General features: G+C 46.2%; 2 non-coding genes across 2 annotated transcripts; both read right to left on the reverse strand.

The window, feature by feature from the left end:
- Positions 1-7,580: 7,580 nt before the first annotated feature.
- Positions 7,581-7,744, reverse strand: LOC147270374 (U1 spliceosomal RNA). The gene has a single exon (XR_015116904.1). It is a non-coding gene; the product is annotated as a U1 spliceosomal RNA (small nuclear RNA).
- A 648-nt stretch (positions 7,745-8,392) lies between these two features.
- Positions 8,393-8,583, reverse strand: LOC147270375 (U2 spliceosomal RNA). Its single transcript, XR_015117322.1, has one exon. It is a non-coding gene; the product is annotated as a U2 spliceosomal RNA (small nuclear RNA).
- Between the last annotated feature and the right edge of the window lie 424 nt (positions 8,584-9,007).

Consider the following 9,007-nt stretch of genomic DNA (forward strand, 5'->3'; position numbering starts at 1 on the left):
CCACACTGAGCTCTCCAACAACAGAGACTATAGACAATGACTCAAGAACACAGGACTCTGTTGTCTCAGCTTGAGATGCAGAGGGTCCACCAAGACCACCAGACACCTCAGCCTCCTAAAGACAGTCCACCCCCAGGATCCTGCCCCCTCTGCTCCAACTCAGCCCTCCATTCATAACATGACTTTCGCTACGTCCGAACTGCCAAGTACCAACCTACGTCCTCCTGCTACGACCTAAACATGGCGGCACCACTCAGACACCCTCGAAGATTGGTGGTGAAGCACGACCTCTGCTGGCAGAGCACAGACACCGCAATTAGGTAGACAGCACCAATGAAAGCCCCACCTGCTGGCCTGACTGTGGTACTGCACTCCACTCTGAACAAACCCTTCATTCATTCTCTATTATTAAGCACGTTCACGCACCTGTACAGGTGTGTTCACATTATATACATATTATATATTTATGCTTGGCCGTTTTTGATGAACTTGGGTGGGACTCTGGTGCAGGGATGAGGTCATGGAGCTGATCTGGGAGCAGTCCTGATGTTAGTTAGTATTTATAGTAGTTAGTATTGCAGTACAACAACACTCTGATCCTTCCTTTTCAAATGTTTTTATTGTGTTTCTCTCATCAGGTGTTCAAAATGATGACAATAAAAATCAATAATTGATATTCAGCTTTGTTTCAACAATAATAACTGATCAGAAATGAGGCCTGATGGCTGCAATAGCAGCTTTGTGCTTTTCAGTGACTCCTGCTATAAAAAGGAGTCAAGGCGGTCTTAAAGATGTGAAAATGTTCCAAAGATCCTTCTTCATGTTGGTCCTGAACAAGATTGGTGACAGGCCTTTTTTCAAAGGAGCTCCAAAAGGCTCACTTAACCCTTTGAGGCCTGGCTGAGACACGAGGCCTGTTGACCTTTGACCCTGTTGCTCTTTTGCTCTCATTGGCCTCTCCAGTGGATACAGACCTGAAACTTGAACTGTGAGGCCTCTCAAATGTATAGAATCATGATCTGTTTTTGGCAGCAGAAAGTCATTAAATACTGTCAACACAGATTAGAGGTGACGACTGAGTCCACAATGTCCTGCTACCTTTGTGGCCGTCTCGTCTGGCTTTGATCCCTCATGGAACCTCTGAGAATCAGGGCTCCTCTGTCTCTACTGCTGCTGCAGGAGTCAGAGGGTCTCTCACCTGAAATTCAGATGCCAGACAAGAAGACACTTGGAGCTGACAGAAGTCATCGCTGTAGGTGGAGACATTCACAGGCTAACAAGGTGACCTCGTGGTAAGACAGGTTCTCTAATGGCACAGAACTTCAAACTGAGATCACAGCACAGTCGTTCTGAGGCGTCAGCAACTGGCATGAGCCATTCCAAAGATTTGCAGTGGGCCACACTGGAAATATGGCTTTAAAACATGGAACAGCTCACACAGCGTACAGTTAGAAGTGTAAAAGTCAAAGTTGAGCTGATGCCAGGTGTTGCCACAGTGTCATAGAAACACCTTGAGTCAGAACCACGTGGAAGGACCCCACTCAGGTCAGACCTGAAACGTACGAGTGTGTGAAGTTACCCTCCCCCGTTTGAGAGCCTTGATGAAATGAACCCACAATGACATGACTGGAAACGTGTGTGTGTGTGTGTGTGTGTGTGTGTGTGTGTGTGTGTGTGTAACCATGTTAAACTCTTTAAATAAATGTTTCAACCTGCTATTATTTGGATGCTGTATGATTCCTGCAACCCCAGACTAACTCAGGTGTTCGTACTGCAACCTAAAGCATGGTGATGAGGAGAATGATGAACAATCCACAAGGTGATCAGAAAATAAGAAATGGATTCAGGAACAACAAACCCATCTCTGAACATGTGATTGAAACATGTGAGTGGGACTGGCAGAACCTGGCTTTACCTCAAAGTGTCTCATCCAGAGATCTGTGACAGGCGTCTGCTGTGGAGGGTCAATCTGTCCGTCCACATTCAGATCATCGATGCAGCGACTCTGCTAGGATCAAACTACTCAGGATGAAACAGACCAATGTTGACATCAAGTAGCAACTCAGCAGCTGATCAACAGAGTCCTCAGCACCAGTAGAGCCTGGTCCTGGTCCCTGGGGGGCTCCAACCACCAGCCTCTCTGTTAACAGCCGGGCGCCACAGAGACTCTGAGTCTCCTGCTGTTCATGAAGAGTTTTCAGGCTGAATTTAGTGTGTGAGGTCCACACTACACATTTGAGGGACCATGAAGGACAGAGGAGAGTCTGACTGTCATGGTGAAAGCCTTCAGCACTAGAACTGAAACAGCCCCACCATCTTAACCCCCCCAGACCAAACATCATCGTCCAGCCTCCAACCAGAGGTCCATCAGTTATCATGGAGCCACAGGTGGAGTCTGGATTCTTTTCTAGAATGAGACGGCAATGACAGTCCTGCCAAGTGACATCACTGACATGAATGGATGACTTCAGTCACATGACTGGATGACTTCAGTCACGTGACTTCAGTGCATCCAATGACCAAGTGCACCACAGTCCTTGTTGCTGTCTGCTGTTGGGTCACAGCAAAGTAAGGAAACAGCCTGACGGTCCTCAGGAGGAAATTCAACAGCCTCCAAAGATGGAGGTGAATCTAGACCTGCTCATGTTTGCTGTCCTTGATGAACTTGGGCGGTACTCTGGTGCAGGGATGAGGTCATGGAGCTGATCTGGGAGCAGTCCTGATGTTAAATGGACTAAATGGGTCAACATCAAATAAAATTGGAAACCTATTTGAAGCCTTATTTTGTGTTTGATGGACATTTTTTCAATCTCTAATGACTGTTTTAACTGAACCTGCTGGATCCTGTGGTGCCTGATGAGGAGACAACTTGAGTACAAAGTTGGAGAGGAGGGTTTTTGGAGGGGAGATGATTTTATTTGCAGTGTTGCAAATCAAAATAACTCCAACGACATGATAGAATTTTCTCCAAATGTCCTGACTAAGATGGATTCCAAACCAAATCAGCTGTCACAAGGGAAAGTCTGCATGTACACACACACACACACACACACACACACACACACACACACACACACACACACACACACACACACACACACACTCACACCAACTGACATTCCCAGGGTCTAAACCAAACCAATTCCTACTTAACCCGAACTCCACCTCAGTTCTAGATGAAACTGGTAGAACATGGAACCGTCCCACTTGGAACCTTCCCATCAGCTTCACCTCCACTGGAGTATCTGGTCAACACCAGAATGGTGGAGACAAGACAACATGCTACCAATCCTCTCTCTCTCCCTCATCATCAGCTGCTGCAGCCCTTGAAAGAAAACCTTTGACACATGGACCTACAGTAGGAGCAGGTGTTGTCTCCTCTGGAGCAGCAGTTTAACGTTGTTGGCAGGACTGGAACCTGAGCAGGGAGACCCCAATGGATTTCTAGTCCATCGCCTTCACCACTCGGCCTTAACAACTACACTCACACACATGAGTAGAGGACTGATACTCAACAATTTATATGTATTGAAGCATAGTAGGTTTTTTTATCTTCTCACAAACACAAACTATTTGTGTGTGTGTGTGTGTGTGTGTGTGTGTGTGTGTGTCAGGTGTTTTGACTGAGTAATGAAGAGGAGGATTTCTCCATTTTTGTCGTCACTCTGCAACTAATTTTCAGTTGAACTCATAAACTGAACAAACTTTGACATGTTTCTTTCTTTTGTGTGTCAACAACTTTGGTCTTGAAAGCTCCTGACAAACACACCACACACACTCTACAGTTCTAATCTGTTGAGAACATGAAACGTGCGGCCCCAGTGACCCTGCAGGACATTTTTGTCCATTTTAAATTTTGATTCATGACCCAGAACCTCTCAAAACCCCAGAAAAATAAAGGTTTTGGTGCATTAAAGACATAAATAATAACATCATCATGTTTCAAGGTTTTCTTCTCTCAAATCTGAAGGTCAACCTCCATCTTCTGCTGTGCTCATTAGCAGGGACTTAGCTCCAATGGTAGAGTGCTAGCTTAGCATGTGAGAGGTAGAGGGATCCATGCCCTCCTTCTCAGAATACTTCAGCTTGTTCTGTTGATCAGAGGAGCTGCTGGGTAATGAATGCTGATGTTTGTCCACTGCTGTGATAAAGTGTCAGAACTCGGAGCAGTCTTCCTCTCCAGGTGATGTCTCTGAGTGATGATGATTGCTGTCTGTTCAACCAGCGTCATTTGTTGATATCTGAGAAGGACTGAAGACAGCAAAGTGTGCTGATTGGCCAACAACCCCTCACAGGTCAAAGGTCACTGCTCTGAGGCGGACCAGTTTACTGTAACAGTGGTGGCACCATCCACTGCTGGCGCTCTCTTCAGTGCTTCTTGTTTCTGCCCTTTGTGTGTGAGCTCCTAGAGCAGCTGGTCCGCCCCCCCCCTTTTCTTTTCTATTCCTCTAATTTATTTTTTGATTTTCTATTTTTGTAATTCATCATCGATCTCGGCTCACGGTCGCTACACTCTTGACCTCCTGTGAGCCTTGAAGAGAGAGAAGCCACCTTTGTGTCGGAGAAGAGCAGCTTAGTCCAGGCAGCCAGCAGCCTGAGACCAGAGGGTAGCCAATCAACGCGCTTCCCTTCTTCATCGAGCGAATCTCAGCGGGAGCCACGGTCGACGAGGTGGAGGCTTTGGAGGCCGTCCTCCCACCAGTTCGTTGGAGAGGCGTCGTACATCGATGGGAGAATCCAGCTGAGAACGTGAGCCGGTTACGTTGGTTTTCACCGATTCAGGCCTGGACTCCTGTCTCGCTGCCAAACTCCGCCTGACTCCGTAGAGCTGGTCAGCCTCCACTCAGTCCTCTTCATTTGGTTGGAGGTCACCATCGTTCATCCTACACACCTTTCCACCTGCCTCTTAGCCGTCTACTTGAAGCTCAGATAAATCCAGGCTAATTCATACCTGCTACTCAATATGGGCCTGAATTACTCTGCTGGAATTATCACTCTGTCTTAAGGGTTTTCTTAATTGTATTAAATCCTCTTTAATTTCCAAGAAGTCTTCCAACTCATTCATTCATGCAAGCCACTGATCCACAAGACCTCATTGATGAGCTTCAACCTGAGACTGATTGTTTCTCATTGGACGAGACACCCATTCAATGAGACTCATTGTCAGTCCATTGAAATCTACTGGTGTTCCAGGTGAGTTGATTTAACAACATGAGCTGACAGAATCTACGTTCAGGTAGGAACCACCACATCCAGGGGTCTGGACCTTTGAGCAGGCAGAGCCATCAAAGTAGCAGACTAAGCTAGCAGACGTTAGCATTGAGAAGAAACTGATACCTGAGCCTACTTTTGGGTCTGGTCAGGTGATGACACAATAAAATGACATCATTGTCAGACTGACGCCTGCTCAACACTGACCAAACGCCGCCCTATTGCATCGTGGGAAATTTCTGCTTGGCTCGCGTCCATCAAAACACACAAAGAAATTTCTCCAGAATCAGTATGGATAGTGGATACAATTGATTCCACACTGGTTTTTCATTCTGAGTCGGGTGCAGGTGTGGAATTTCAGACACAGTCTGTGTTTGTGTTGTTCATTCAGTGATTTTTCTTACAATTCCCAATCAAGGCCCCACATTGCTAATGAACTCAAAATGATGCTAACAGTAATGTAGTGATAGTTGCTAATAAACTAAGTGATGCTTACAGTCATGTCGTAAGAGTTGCTAAAAACCACAAAATAATGCGACTGTGATGTCGGAAGAATTGCTCATGATCTCAAAATGATGCGACGGTAATCTAGTAAGAGCTGCTAATAAATTCAAAATGATGCTAACAGTCATGTAGTGAAAGTTTCGAATAACCTCAAAGTGATGCTGACAGTCATGTGGTTAGAGTTTCGAGTAACCTAAAAATGATGCGGACAGTAATGTATTAAGAGTTGCTAATAACCTCAAAATAATGCAACAGTGATTTCAGAAGAATTTCTAATGAACTCAAAATGATGCTAACAGTAACGTAGTGATAGTTGCTCATAAACTCAGTGATACTTACAATAATGTAGTAAGAGTTTCAAACTCCCTCAAAATGATGCTGACAGTCATGTAGTAAGAGTTGCTACAAAACTCAAAATAATGCGACAGCGATGTCGGAAGAATTGCTAATAAACTCAAAATGATGCTGACGGAAATCTAGTAAGAGCTGCTAATGATCTCAAAATGATGCTACAGTGATGTTGTAAGAATTGCTAATGATATCAAAATGATGTGATGGTCATGTAGTAAGAATTGCTAATGAACTCAAAATAATGCCAACAGTAATGTAGCGATAGTTGCTAATAAACTCAGTGATGCTTACAGTAATGTCGTAAGTGTTTTGAACTACCTCAAAGTGATGCTGACAGTCATGTAGTAAGAGTTGCTACGAACCTCAAAATAATGCGACAGTGATGTCGGAAGAACTGCTAATGAACTCAAAATGATGCGACAGTGATGTAGTGAAAGTTTCGAATAACCTCAAAGTGATGCTGACAGTCATGCAGTAAGAGTTGCTACGAACCTCAAAATAATGCGACAGTGATGTCAGAAGAATTGCTAATGATCTCAAAATGATGCGACAGTGATGTAGTGAAAGTTTCGAATAACCTCAAAGTGATGCTGACAGTCACCTGGTTAGAGTTGCGAGAAACCTAAAAATGATGCTGAGAGTAATGTAGTAAGAGTTGCTAATAACCTCAAAATAATGCTACAGTGATGTCGGAAGAATTGTTAATGAACTCAAAGTGATGCTGACAGTCATGTAGTGATAGTTGCTAATAAACTCAGTGATGCTTACAGTAACGTAGTAAGTGTTTTGAACAACCTCAAAGTGAAGCTGACAGTCATTTAGTAAGAGTTGCTACTAACCTCAAAATAATGCTACGGTGATGTCGTAAGAATTGCTAATGATATCAACATGATGTGACAGTGATGTAGTAAGAATTGCTAATGATCTCAAAATGATGCTACAGTGATGCCGGAAGAATTGTTAATGAATTCAGGAATGATGCTGACAGTAATGTAGTGATAGTTGCTAATAAACTCAAAGTGATGCTGACAGTAATTTGTGAAGAGTTGGTAAAAACCTTAAAATAATGACACAGTAATGTAGTAAGAGTTGCTATGAAACTAAAAATAATGCGACAGTGATGTAAGAAGAATTGCTAATGATCTCAAAATGATGCAACAGTGATGTCGTCAGAATTGAGAGTCGGGGTTTTCCAAGTTGATCTCCTCCCACGCATGAATTCTCTGGTATCATTCCACTTACTGCGAAGACGAGCCGTGGATGTATTGTCCTGAGCCCAGGGCTTGTCGGATACCATGACCCTCAACTAAATGTGGCAGAAACCCTGCCCTCTTCATTTAGGGCTGGAAGGTGTGAGAGATACTGGGAGCTCATCGAGGCTACGTCCTCCGCGGTCTCCTCAGGCTGGCCAGCACAAGAGGAGACCGCCAACTGGCCGGGACAGGCGGTCACCGTTGTTGTTGTTGCCGCCGTGGTCGGCCTTTCTTTCTTTCTTTCCTTTTTTCACACGATAACAGGGGAGAGCGCGGACGCAGTCCCCCACTGTCAGAAATTATGCAGTTGAGATTCCCACATTTGGGGAATTCACCAGGGTCAGCACAGCCCCAGTGCAATGGCTGAGCCTCACCCGGGGAGAACCACCTTGCTGATCATGGTATCTCCCCTGCCAGGTAAGTATGACTCGCCGAGCTTAGGAACAGACATGAGCTCCAGGGACACAGCCTTCTGACTGACAGGCAGGGAGGCCGACACAGCGCCTGATCTTTCCTACCTTGTGCCTCTAACCGCACGCATCGTGCCCCGCAGTAAAAAAAACAATCTCCGTCCGCTTTCACCCTTGGATGGAGCGTCGCGACCATGAGAGCTGTCAACGCAAGCGGCCCAATTCCGAAAGACTGAAGGCAGCAAGCTGGGGTTTCACATTTCAACATCAAGTTCACAACCCATCTCTGGGCAAAACAGGCACATTGAAGGTTCAGGTCTTTCAGAGTGCATTCCAAAGCCTTTTGGGAAAGGCTCCGAGAGCAGTGCCATCAGCGGACCTCCATCCTTATCTGGAGTGCAAACGGAGCCACAACTTGACGCCCAGCGGCAGCGCGGGCGGAAATCCAGCCCCGGCCTCATGTGCAGCACTCGAGAGTTGGCCTGAAGAGCACGGGATTTGCTCCTGACAAAAGGGGAGGGGCCCGCACTGTTCCTGGAAGGCCATTGCGGCCGCAGGCTGAGGAAAAGCTGCAGTGCAGGAGGAGAACCCTGGTCCGGCTTTGGGTGGAGCAGGTGAGCGAGTGCCTGGCGGAGGCTTGTTTTATTTCCGACGAGAAATGCGGGGCATTGCACCACTCCTGGAAACACTGCAATACCAGGTCGATGCGTGGAAAGGACAGAGCAAGCTCCCGTTCCATCTCCCTGTTCCAAAAAGCAATTTAATATATGGTTCCCGGATAGGGAACGTACCAGATATTAAACTGATAAGAACAGATACTACACTTGATCTTAGCCAAAAGGCCGAGAAGCGATACCTGTCAGCCACCCGACATGAGAGCCAGCACCCCCGGTACAGCCAATCCCGGCCGCGGCTGTGGGCAGGAACTGCAACATTTTGGGTGGCGACACAAAATGCAGTGCCATAAACACTACATCTGGCACACTGGTTGTCCCCACTGCTATCCAAAGCAAAGGCAATCGGTGCCTTCACCCTGCTATGCTAGTGGGGCGACTCAAAGTAAAACAAAGCGGTGTTCAAAGCCACAAGCCAGCGACTCATCCTGGAGTCGGGGTTTTCCAAGTTGATCTCCTCCCACGCATGAATTCTCTGGTATCATTCCACTTACTGCGAAGACGAGCCGTGGATGTATTGTCCTGAGCCCAGGGCTTGTCAGATACCATGACCCTCAACTAAATGTGGCAGAAACCCTGCCCTCTTCATTTAGGGCTGGAAGGT

The sequence above is a fragment of the Aulostomus chinensis genome, chromosome 1, assembly GCF_037954235.1.
Source record: "Aulostomus chinensis isolate RoL2024-O1b breed Wild chromosome 1, RoL_Achi_v1.0, whole genome shotgun sequence".
Taxonomy (NCBI): domain Eukaryota; kingdom Metazoa; phylum Chordata; class Actinopteri; order Syngnathiformes; family Aulostomidae; genus Aulostomus; species Aulostomus chinensis.